The following is a 9,918-nucleotide window of genomic DNA, read 5'->3' as shown; positions in this document are numbered from 1 at the left end:
TAACATGCTGATGTATTTCCATGATTTCCAAGATCCACCAATGTGGAATTGATGTGGAGAACAGAAGTTAAGATTAGAAAAATGAGAAACTGTGGTAAACAGAAATGGTCAGTTATGCCCACCCCAGTTTAGATGAGTGGTGATATGGGGAGGAGGACAAACCCTGGTGTATATATATATATACCCACTGCAATGAGCAATACCAATGAGGTCCACTTCCCCACCATCTTAATCTCCACCCTCTCCCTAAGACAAATTAAGGAAGGGTTAAGGAATGCTTTTGATAACGTAGATGGACACATGACGTCCTACTTTTATGTTCATAATGCGTTATTACCTTGTCTTTTTATCACTTAATTTTTAATCCTTTTATGCCAATGTATCAGCGAAACACTGCTCATTTGTCCCTATGTAACAGTCTACCATTTTTTCCTGCCTTCAAACTCTGCCTCCCCTCCAATGGTATTTGAGGGGCAGTGTTGAGGGAGGGAGGAAGAATTAAAATATGACACCAGAGGGTGGAGCAAAGCAACCAGCCACCAGCAGCAGGGAAAGAAACAGCATTTTGGAAAATGGTGTGGCCGGACTTTACTTACATTTGACCAAAAAAAGGGGGGGAGCAAGGTAAAAATGGTGTTAATTCACAAGTATGCCCTGTGACATTTTAGATCGACATATCTAATATTGTTGTAATAGGGGGAAATAACATTAGACAGGTCAGTGTAGATCCCGCCCAAGAGCCAAAGGGTTTTATTTTCTCTTCTGGAAGTCCGTCAAAAGCTGCATATCAATATATAAATTAGCCTTGGCATATTGTATGCAAATCTGTGTCCCCCAAGCCTTTTAAGTTGTTTTCAGTGCATATTTAGAGATGCTGATGATCGAGACAGGTCTGCTTTTGTAAATGATCCATCCATTAGAAGTAAATAAAACTATTCCTCATGCGCTGAGGCTGTGAACTCTGCATATCTTGTGCTTCATGTTGGTTGGCGTGGGGCTTTCTGTACATGATCAACTGAAGTGGTTCTTTTCCTTTCCACAACTCCCAATTGTGTCTTAAAGATAACTGGGTAACATTACAGTTGCAGTGACTCAGAGCGTAAGCAAAGGTCTATTTGCTTTTCGAGAAAATGTGCAGCAGGAAAGAAAGACAATTACTTCAGACCACACACAGCCTCAGCATCTCTCTGTTATGTATACCTGGCATTGAAAGCAACTCAAATCGTGGCTGAATCCATTTGCTGCACTGCATTTGAAGGTTGTTTAAAATACGTAATTGAAACAGTCATGCTGAGAAACCATACTAGGCATGGTTTTTATCTCTTGTAAAATAAAATAAAAAAACCATACCCAAAGACATCTGGCTGCAATGTCATGTGTATCTGTTTAATTCTGATACACAACTCTCTGCTCCTCGTTGGCTAGTGGAAATGAGTGGAATTCGCCTTTGACACAAAGCAAAGCATAGCTAGAAAGGGTCTTTCAGAGGTAGGACTTCTTGATTGCATAACTACAGCTTGAACAACTAGGAAGCTCTCGTGAACAGGGTGGGGTTTTCCCCTCTGACCTCAGAGTTAGAGAACTGCAGCTTAGTCAAGGTCATTGATCAGAAACACAACATTTCCTCTGCACACAGAAGGCACCAAGTTCAATCTTCAGCATCACTCACCAGGGAGGGCTGGAAATGTTCCCTGCTGGAAATCCTAGATTTCACTGGGTCAGCAACCCTTTTCAGCCACTGTCCCTCAGACCATGTGGTGGGCCAGACTATATTTTTTTTGGGGGGGGGAATGAACAAATTCCTATGCCCCACAAATCACCCAGAGAAGCATTTTAAATAAAAGCACACATTCTACTCACGTAAAAACACCAGGCGGGCCCCACAAATAACCCAGAGATGCATTTTAAATAAAAGGGCACATTCTACTCATGTAAAACACCATCTGCAGGCTGGATTGAGAAGGCAATTGGGCCGCATCCAGCCCCCGGGCCTTAGGTTGCCTACCTCTGTCCTAGATAGCCATCACTGCCAGTCATTGCAGACAATATTGAGTTAAATGAACCAATGGTCTGACGTGGTATAAGGCAGCTACATTCCTGTGTTCCATCATAATTTTCCCCCCCTCTGCCAGCTGTTTGCTCCAAGGCAAGAAGATGGATGGTGTCCTCCTTTGCCTCCATCAACCCTTCAGAGCAGATGGGGGCGGGGAGTAGAAATTGCAAATTCCTGTTGCAATGCCTTTGTTGGATTCAACCCTACATTTCTAGGGTCTCTAACATGGCACCTGAGGTCACCATGCTGCAGCTTTTTGATAATTCCCAAGACCCTTTGCCTCTCCCTAGATATCTTTTAAATTAGATTTTTTCCATTGATTCTGGAGCACTTTGTCTTCTTCTTTTTGCCTGTGTTTTATTTGTATTTTGGGGGGTCTGCAGCCGCTTTGCCAGTCTCGGGGATGTTCTGAGCTTCGCCAGTGAAAGGGTTCTTTTGTAGTACCCACAGCAGTTTCTTAGATAGAAAGGTTGGGAACCCCTTCTTAATTTATTTCCCCAAAATTTCATAGCACTCAACATATAAATACCAAAATGGTGCACAATTTGAAAACCTAAAAGCCAGTATAGAACATACAAAATAAAATGCAAGATATACAGTGAACAGTTATCAGCAGTGTAGACACATGCTGAGGGACTAACTAGGCTGTGTAGCGAGATAAGTCTTGATCAAGCACCTAAAACATAATACGGTAGGCATTTCCCAAATGTCCAAAGGCAGAGATTTCCATAGAGTTGGTACAGCATGCTGAAGGCCCAGTGATTACAGAGAAGACCTCGGGAACACATGCTGTAGTAAAAAATGCAACTCTTGAAGACCACAGTGACTGGAGAAGTTGGAAGGAACAAGGTGGTCCCTCAAGTAGGCTAGTCCTAAGTAGCAGCAATGTTATTTGCCCATGAAAAATGCATCTTTTTAAAAATTGTATTTTGATGAAGTAATAATCATAAATAAATCAGAATAAAAATGTGCACCCCACCACTAAGACCATTCCATTGTAACTACCCAACCTCCCAAAATTTCAACACCTCTTGTGATGGTTTGACCCCTTTCCATTTTAACAGTATGAATTCTACAAACACCCTCCATATCTCCTCAAAATCATTTCTTCTGCATATTCCCCATCTTACCTTAATGGCATATATTAATTTATCATTAATAGCTATATCCCACACCTCTTTATACCATTCTTCCGTTTTATATTCTGCTTGCCCCTTCCACTTCCTAGTTATAATATTGCATGCAGCTGTCAATAAATTTGTGAGCGAGTCCTTCATAGCCTGTGAACCTTCCACCCCATCGTAAATTGATAATAATTCTACCTCTGAAAAATGTATCTTGATAAGGTCACCTGAGGTGAAGCATATGGAACTTATAGTTGCTGGGTTTTTATATATATATAAAATTAATGTGCAATATATAAAGTATACAGAATGTTTTACACCACCAGTGGCTTTGAAACTGGTTTTCCCTTTAAAAACCCCAAAAAACCCCACAACGGTAGAAATCAACTTTGTTGTTAGCAGTGAATGCACATAATGTTAAACAGCATTCATCTATATAGTATTTTTAAACACACATAGACATATAAAACCTGGGTTTTGCCCTTCAAGTTGTGCCTTTGAGGATACAAATTGAATTTCCTGATTGCAAATGGCAAACTCTGCTATTACATACTTTGTGATTTCAGAAAGCATCTGTCATCACACAAAGACAAATACATTTCTCAAAGAAACATCTGGTGCTTTTTAAAACAAGCCTCAGGCCAGGTCTGTGCAATGAATGAAGTATGTACTATAGATAGAGTGTTATTTAGTGCTGCCTTTCATTTAATCAACTGTGCGTGGAATTTTTGCATTGAGTTAAGTATCTCTGAAATATTGGCTCTCAAGAGATTCTTGATAATATAGATATAAATATATTAAGATGACGCCTTTAGGATGACAACCAAGAGCAGTAAATAAATTCGACTTCTTTTCTTGAGCCCCTTTCAGCAAAAGGCGAGACAAGTATTTTTACTTTAGGAATTAGAAGACCATTCAGCCAAGCATTCAAACCCCAGCTAATTCAATATTCTCAGTATCAAATCTGAAACACAAAACCATTAGCCCCAGCTGGCATAAGAGATGTTCCCACCCTGTACATACAGCTGTCCTCTTACCCTGTTACCAAAAGAATGGAATTTGATATAACATGCCTGTCATTTTCTAACCTGTCACTGGTGTGGGATCTTTACTACTGGGCCACCTGCTCTCTTTCAGGCCATCTCTGTGATGTTCTCATCCCCCCCCCCGCCCCACAATATTCCCATTTTAGGAAGAGTTGGTGGCCTCCATAAATGGTGCAGCTGAGCTGCGGGAAGGAATAGACTTCCAAAAGGCTTGTGCACGATTCACAAAATGTATAAGGGAACTGGATAAGATCCAAGTGAAAGAAGCAATGCAGAGTGATGAGAGAAATGCAATGCCATGCTTAAATAGGAGCCAAATGAACATAGTACAACATCTTTCCAAATGTCATCAGGTGGTTTGGCTTAACTCCATATTGGCTTACAGAGTCTCAGGCTACCCAGTGTTTTAAATGTGAACCTTTACATTTGGGTTTTGGCTTCGAAATATGCTGGAAATATTTGTTTCACCCTATGCAGTGGTACCTCGGTTTTCGAACATCTTAGTTCACGAACAACTTGGAACCCAAACGCTGCAAAACCGGAAGTAGGTGTTCCGGTTTTCAAACTTTTTTTTGGAAGCAGAACGTGCTCCGTTTTGAGTTCCCTTGTGTTTCCTGTTGCACTGCTAATTTGTGTCTCTCTCTCCACCCCCATTGTAATTCAAGCCTTCCATTTCCAACTGCAGTGTTCTAAGGTGATATTTCGAGCTTATATTTGGTGCTTTTGTTTTTGCTATTTATATTGTGTTTTTTGTTTTGAGGCTTTTTCAGTTAGTTTGTTTTTGTGACTGTGTGGATCCCAGTTCAGCTACTGATTGATTGATTGTGTGACTGCAGAAATGGATAAAAGCCCCCCATCCAAACAATGACTATCATCAGTGTAGGTAAGATTTTTTTTTAATTTTAATTTTTATAATCTACAATACTGTTTTATTTATTTTATAGTACAGTACATTGATTATTGCTTTCATTTTATGGATCAATGGTCTCATTAAATAGTAAAATTCATATTAAATTGCTGTTTTAGGGGTTGTTTTTTAAAAGTCTGGAACGGATTAATCCATTTTGCATTACTTTCTACGGGAAAGTGCACCTTGGTTTTGGAACGCTTTGGTTTGGGAACAAACTTCCAGAACAGATTAAGTTTGAGAACTAAGGCACCACTGTAACTGCAATCTGCATGTTAAATAAGATGATAAAAAGAATGTAGAGTTAGCTGGTACTCAAGAGTGCTTAGGAATATTTGACCTTAATATGAAATGGCTTTGGGCTTGAAAACTTGGTTGGCTGGCTGACCAAACAGCATGCAAGGAGTAGAAAAAGTAACAGGCCTGTTCACTTTCCTCCTGCCAAAGTTCTTTTCCTGTTCCGTGTGCAGAAAAGAAAGCGTGGCATAAATTGTTAATTGTTTGACATGTGGGGAAGGGCATAGAATCATAGAATCATAGAGTTGGAATAGACCACAAGGGCCATCGAGTCCAACCCCCTGCCAAGCAGGAAACACCATCAGAGCACTCCTGAGATATGGTTGTCAAGCCTCTGCTTAAAGACCTCCAAAGTAGGAGACTCCACCACACTCCTTGGCAGCAAATTCCACTGTCGAACAGCTCTTACTGTCAGGAAGTTCTTCCTAATGTTTAGGTGGAATCTTCTTTCTTGTAGTTTGGATCCATTGCTCCGTGTCCGCTTCTCTGGAGCAGCAGAAAATAACCTTTCTCCCTCCTCTATATGACATCCTTTTATATATTTGAACATGGCTATCATATCACCCCTTAACCTCCTCTTCTCCAGGCTAAACATGCCCAGCTCCCTTAGCAGTTCCTCATAAGGCATCGTTTCCAGGCCTTTGACCATTTTGGTTGCCCTCCTCTGGACACGTTCCAGTTTGTCAGTGTCCTTCTTGAAGTGTGGTGCCCAGAACTGGACACAGTACTCCAGGTGAGGTCTGACCAGAGCAGAATACAGTGGCACTATTACTTCCCTTGATCTAGATGCTATACTCCTATTCATGCGGCCCAGAATTGCATTGGCTTTTTTAGCTGCCCGTCACACTGTTGGCTCATGTCAAGTTTGTGGTCAACCAAGACTCCTAGATCCTCTTCACATGTACTGCTCTTAAGCCAGGTGTCACCCATCTTGTATTTGTGCCTCTCATTTTTTTTGCCCAAGTGCAATACTTTACATTTCTCCCTGTTAAAGTTCATCTTGTTTGTTTTGGCCCAGTTCTCTAATCTGTCAAGGTCGTTCTGAAGTGTGATCCTGTCCTCATCAGTAGAGCATCTGCTTAGCATACAGAAGTTTCCAGGTGAAAATTCAGGTGCTGGTAGGCTGTGATCCTAGACACATGTATCTGGGAGTAAGTCCCATTGATTTCAATGTGGGCATTCAGTGCTAGATAAGGGCAAGGTTTTAAAAAGCTTTAAGAATAGCTGAGGTTCTTTAAAAGAGAGAGAGTTGAGCAGGTAAGTGTAGGTAGGACTGCAGCCTAATTTAAGCCTGGTGATTTCAATGGCTCTACTCTGAGTATGAATTACTTGGATAAAATCCATCACCATCTTCCACACAGAGGATAGAAGATGCAAACAGATGGTGGGAGGAAGATATTATATGTCCAAGACAGTGACACTGAAGCCACTTTCCTCTCCTTGTTGCTGTCCCACAGGTCTCATTCAACGTCATCGTGGCCACCATGTGACAATGATCAAAGCTGGTTGGTTTCTATAACTCCCTTCTCACCTAGGGTTGCCATATTTCAAAAAGCGAAAATCCGGACACAAAAGTTGTTGAGCTTATATGGACAAAGTTGCTGAACTTTTTTTTTTTTCAAAATCTCAAGAAATAAAATGGATGTTTAAAAAGCTATTTTAATGAAATTCCCTAAAATCTACACTTCCGACATGGACTGCTACATGTCAGGCTTTTCCTGGACATTTCAGCGATTTCTGCCACAACGCTGCTTTTTGTTGTTGTTTAGTCGTTTAGTCGTGTCCGACTCTTTGTGACCCCATGGACCAGAGCACGCCAGGCACTCCTGTCTTCCACTGCCTCCTGCAGCTTGGTCAAACTCATGCTGGTAGCTTCAAGAACACTGTCCAACCATCTTGTCCTCTGTCATCCCCTTCTCTTTGTGCCCTCAATCTTTCCCAACATCAGGGGCTTTTCCAGGGAGTCTTCTCTTCTTATGAGGTGGCCAAAGTACTGGAGCCTCAGCTTCAGGTTCTGTCCTTCCAGTGAGCACTCAGGGCTGATTTCCTTCAGAATGGAGAGGTTTAATCTTCCTGCAGCCCATGGGACTCTCAAGAGTCTCCTCCAGCACCATAATTCAAAAGCATCAATTCTTTGGCGCTCAGCCTTCTTTATGGTCCAGCTCTCACTTCCATACTGGGAAAACCATAGCTTTAACTATACAGACCTTTGTTGGCAAGGTGATGTCTCTGCTTTCTAAGATGGGCCTAATACTGGCTATGTCCGGGAAATTCTAACCAGTGGTGTCTGGCGCCCATTGGGTGGAAGGCAGGGAGCCCAGCAGTAGGTGGCGCCAGAGCCAATGACAGGCAGAGCCAATTAATTCTCCATTGTCTTCCCTGCTGAGTTCTGCAAGGGCAACACTGAGACTAAGGAGGAGGAAGCTGAGAGGCAGTGCCACCCTGCAGACTGGGTAAGAAGGCAGGCAGATGGGGGTTGGTTAATAATAGACTGAAGTTTGTGGGGCAGTGCCCCATTTGCCATAATGAACTAGACGCCACTGCTCCTAACAACCGAGGATACAGCAGACCACTTATTGAATTAGATCTAATAATCTCCCTTGCAACAAACAACAACTCAAGCGTGTCAAACAGGCACTTTAACAGCTTTTTGTATTACGTTGTCTAGCATGTGAGTTAAGGTTTTCATCTGTGATAAGGAGACATGCAGATATGCACTTTGATCTGCTCCTAACTATTTCTGAGTGTATACGTGCTATAGATAAGTCATTACATAAGAGATTGCAGCTGCCGCTGACATGCTAGCTATAACCATATGATACATATTTACATTTAAAGCAAAGGGTACCAAATTCAGACTTGCTACAGGCAAGGCAAATTCCATTTCCATCACTGAGAGCAGACCCCCAGCAGTCCATCACTTGTCCCAACGTGACCTGGCAATGATTTTTTTCCTCAGTTTTGCCACTTTTTATAGAACCTTCTGATCTATGCATTCAACACCTCCTTGCACTCTCTACATATCAAACTATTACTTTAAAAATACATTTCAATTTTTTCGTATAAAAATGTAGGGGAAAACTGCACCTAAAGAATTCCAGCATGCAAATCAGGAAGACCACTTTGCCTAGTGCTCTTTGAGGAACCGCTAATTTGGAAACAGCATAAGAATTTGGGGTTATTAAATACAGTAAAATCCTACCTTTGTTTCAAGGAGCTTGAAGAAATGTACGTGGTTCTTACTTCACCATTTTATCGCCACAACCACCCTGTGTGATCACTTTGGGTAACCTTCTCCAAACTGCTTCCCTGCAGATGTTTTGGTCTACAAGTTCCCTCGTACCCAGCCGGCAGGACATCAAAATGGGCTGGGACAGTGCTTTTGAACAGGTTTCCCTCTTGGCTTAGCCTGATGCTCTAATCAGTATATCATGCTGGCTCTAGATTAGCAGGTGCTGGTGCCATTCATGACTTTCCTGCCTAAAAGGAGAAAAAAAACTTGATGGGGTGAATGGAAATGTGGTTAACCTCCTGTAGTACTTGCTAATTTTGGTTAGTAGTATATTATGCTGCAAATACACAGGACAGGAAACCGAGGCACACAGTGGTTTCTTGATCTGTATACTAGCAGCAACCCCCCCCCTAAAATGGAGGAATGCTGCAGTTCGAAAGCACACCAGTGCAAGTAGATAAATATGTACTGCTCCGGCGGGAAGGTAAACAGTGTTTCTGTGCACGGCTCTGGTTACATAACCTGGAAAAACTGTCTGTGGACAAACGCTGGCTCCCTTGGCCAGTAAAGTGAGATGAGCGCTGCAGTCCCAGAGTTGTTTGTGAGTGGACTTAACTGTCAGGGGCCCCTTTACCTTTACCTTTTACTGTATATCAGGTGTGTAGAAGCTCAGACCCAGGGGCCAAATGTAGCCCTTCAAGCTGTTTTGTTTTTTAACTGGATGTTTAAAATAACCTTGTAAAACAACAACAGCAGCAAAAGCTTTTGGGAATTATAGGGACAGAACTACCTAGAGTGTTCATGCCACCCCCACCCCCCATTTAGGGAAGATAGACTAAAGAATTCCGCCCAAGGCCTGAAAGCACCAAAGTTGTGATATTTTGCTACGGGGAAGGCAAAACCTGCCAATGCAGGGAAATTCCTTCCTTTAACAATGACACAGCAGTGCCCACATACCTGTGGAGAAGAGGTTAACCTGCAAAAGGTGGGATAACTGAGGGAGGGCAGGATGGGAGAAGCTCTGGAGCTGACTGAGGACTCCCAGGTAAGTTCACCCTCTATTGTGTGGGTAGGGTGGTCCCACCCTACCTGGCCAACTCCCCTGGCAATGCCATGCCCCCCGCTGGGATTGGTTAACTGTCTGAGATTAGGCGGGAACCTCCAGGTATCCAGCGTGGGAGGGGGCAAAGCCAGGTTGCATTTTGGGGAGCTGCGTAGGATCGGGGGGGGGGGCTGCATGCAACCACGCAAAAAAATGC

Source organism: Podarcis liolepis, assembly GCF_965112155.1.
Source record: "Podarcis liolepis genome assembly, chromosome: 12".
NCBI lineage: Eukaryota > Metazoa > Chordata > Lepidosauria > Squamata > Lacertidae > Podarcis > Podarcis liolepis.
This window is presented reverse-complemented; position numbering follows the sequence as displayed.